This window comes from Carassius gibelio, chromosome B5 (genome assembly GCF_023724105.1).
Source record: "Carassius gibelio isolate Cgi1373 ecotype wild population from Czech Republic chromosome B5, carGib1.2-hapl.c, whole genome shotgun sequence".
Lineage (NCBI taxonomy): Eukaryota > Metazoa > Chordata > Actinopteri > Cypriniformes > Cyprinidae > Carassius > Carassius gibelio.
In genome coordinates, this window is record NC_068400.1 from 8,018,091 (window position 1) to 8,021,340 (window position 3,250).

Genomic DNA, 3,250 nt, shown 5'->3' on the forward strand with positions numbered 1-3,250 from the left:
CCAGGAAAAGGTCCTTGAGAGTGATTTTGAACTTCTTTGGGATGGCACCACAAGGCGTCGTTCACTTGCAGAGCACAAACTTCTGGAGGGCACATAAGATTTAAACAATGAGTTTAGGTATGTTCACAATGTTTCACAATAACTTTGATATTGTGAAATATATTTAACTGAAAACTGAATACAAAATAAATCACACAATATTTTCACTTTACAGTTCAGTAACAGTGAGGTTGGAAACAAAGTGGACAACACTATTCATTAAACACTTATTTAATGTATTCAGATGAAAATGTACAATATTAACAAAATATTCACAAGCAGTGTTTTCAGAGCCCCCAGTTACACTGTTTTAATCAGAACCCTAGCAATACAGTGTAGTAAAACAAATAAAATCTAATTCAGTAAATTTTTAATAAACTAAGTATAATCAAAACCTATCACAAAAGGTCAAAGCATCTCTAGCAGAAGTGACAGTGCAATGTAGCAGATGAACAATTTCTTACCAATGTTTCAAGAACAAGCTGGATCCTTGATGACTCTACAAGGGGAAAGAAGAAAGAGTTTACTGAAAAGTTCTTAAAAAGCAGGATTTCATATTATACCATTTCTTTAAACCATTGGTTCTCAAACTTTTTATACCAAGTACCACTTCAGAAAATATTTGTTATTAAATATTAAGTTCCACCATAATGACCAACATTACATTTCAGCAGCGTAGTAGGCCAAACTATTCAGCTACAGCTCTACAGTTAAAAAATGAGGCAGTTTTATTCTAATAAGAATATTTATTATGTAACAAATTATTATTATTATGTACACAATAATTATGTAACAAAAGTTACAAAACTGTACTGTACTTTAACTGTAACATACTTAAATGTGCAAAAAAAAACTTACTCAAAGATTAAGTAAAAATGTATTAACATTAATTAGTTTAATTTAGTGTTTCACCTGCATAACAACTAGAGGGGGCCTGACACTTTGAGAACCATGGCTTTAAACAATCCTTTTTTTATTAATTCATTAAAATTATATTATTTAAATACCGACATTTGCACTTATATGTTTCAGAAAACACTTTGAAACTATTATAAGAATACAAACATATATAACACACCTAATGCATGGGATTCATATCAGGAAAATATGGGAAAATCTCTAAAAGACAGACATTAACACATAACTTACCAGCAACACATTGGGTGAGCATCTAACTTGATCATCTGTGATAAAGCAATGCAAAAATAGACACACGGCTATTTATTTATCTGCAGGTTACATGTCCTTTAAACTACCCATTTGTAAACTCTGGTAATACTTTACTATTTTCAAAAGATAATAAAGATAATGTTAGCGATTTTCTTACCTCATTTTGCCAGTATGTTTTCAGGACCTCGCAGAACACCTGACCCTTCTTGTGTTCACAGTTTTTGTTCTCCATTGACATGTCACGACTCAAATTCGCTCAAAATAAATAAAAAATTTACAGGCTAGTGATGTGTCGTTCTTGAACGATTCGTTCATTTTGAACGAATCTTTAATGTGACTCGGGAAGAACGAGTCGTCTCGGGGAGTGATTCGTTCAGTCGCGCATGCGCATTATTCTATGGGTTTTGTTCTAGTAGTAGTAATTCACCTGTCAGTCAATGCAGTCTTGAGCCGGAAAGAGAATTGATTAGTTCATAGTTCGGGTCTATCGGGTTTTTGACTCGTTCCTCGATCACGTGACAGCCCCATACGCTTACCCAATGCAGTCTGAGCCGGAAAGAGAATTGATTAGTTCATAGTTCGGGTCTATCGGGTTTTTGACTCGTTCCTCAATCACGTGACAGCCCAATACGTAAAACCCAATGCAGCATGAGCCGGAAAGAGAATTGATTAGTTCATAGTTCGAGTCTATCGGGTTTTTGACTCGTTCCTCAATCACGTGACAGCCCAATACGTTAAACCCAATGCAATATGAGCCGGAAAGAGAATTGATTAGTTCATCTTTTGCAAGGTTTATTTAGAGCAAGGCAGTTAGGGGTATTGGTGTTCTTCCTCTGGGTGCCAGCACATGTGGGTGTGGATGGTAATGAGGAGGTAGACAAGTTGGCAAAGAAAGCATTAAAGCATCCACAAATAGAAATTAATGTATCATTAAGTAAATCAGAAATCAAGAGATTAATAGCAATTGAAATTAGTAAAAAATGGCAAAAGATATGGAATAATGACTCTAAAGGAAGACATCTTTATCAAATTCAGGAACGGGTTGGAAATGAGAGGAAAAGATATGGAAATAGGAAAAAGATGTAATTATCACAAGGTTAAGAATTGGTCACACTGCATTAAATTATAGTCTTTATAAAATAGGGAAGCATGATACAGGAAACTGTGATAATTGCCGGGAGTTAGAAACAGTGCAGCATATTCTTTTAGAATGTGCTGCATATGAAAGGGAGAGACAACAGTTAAGTCAAGAGTTAGGAAGGATGGGAGTTGATACAATTTCAATAAAAGTATTACTAGGAAATGGGACAAGACAATCAAGAATTCATGAATTATTATTTAAATATCTAAATAAAACAGGAATAGTAAAAAGAATTTAATTTTGTATTTTTTTTTAAAAAAAAAATATTTTTTTATTATTATTATTATTATTATTTTTTTATTTTTTATATATATATATATATATTTCCTTCCAAAGCCAAGTACACTCCACACTCCAGATCAGTAGGTGGCGGAAATGCACCATTTATGTTGGTCTGCCAAACCGCCATTAAACACTAGAAGAAGAAGAAGAAGAAGAAGATTAGTTCATCTCATGAGTCTTCGGGTCGAGTCGTTCCTTAATCACGTGACAGACCCATACGCTAAAACCATAGACAGTAAAAGAATGCAGAGAATTGAATAGTTCATCTTTCGGTTCTTCGGGTTTTTCGTTCTTTTGTACTGTGATGTGACAACATTGGCTAGAGTAATTAGTTCATTTACAACTTTCCTTACAAAATGGGTGCGTAGTACTTATTTATTATTAGTATTATTTACTCTTACAGTAACTTGATGCATTTCTGGTTTCAAATTGTTGTTTTTAATTTCTGTCATGGTGGTACTTTTCCATAACACTGAATGTGGAAATAAAGAGTTGGGTATGCTTAAAATGTTGATCTTTTTTTCTGTCTGTTTGTTTGTTTTTGTTTAGTTGTGCACCATACTTTTGTAACATATGACACTTTATAAACATTAAAAACACTGTACATACTTTTGAATA

General features: G+C 33.4%; 1 long non-coding RNA gene across 1 annotated transcript; it reads right to left on the reverse strand.

Moving 5' to 3' along the window:
• Positions 1 to 512: 512 nt before the first annotated feature.
• On the reverse strand, positions 513 to 1,479 carry LOC127957970 (uncharacterized). Its single transcript, XR_008153923.1, has 3 exons — positions 1,367 to 1,479; positions 1,189 to 1,223; positions 513 to 538 (listed from the first exon to the last, which is right to left on the reverse strand). It is a non-coding gene; the product is annotated as an uncharacterized LOC127957970 (long non-coding RNA).
• Positions 1,480 to 3,250: the final 1,771 nt, after the last annotated feature.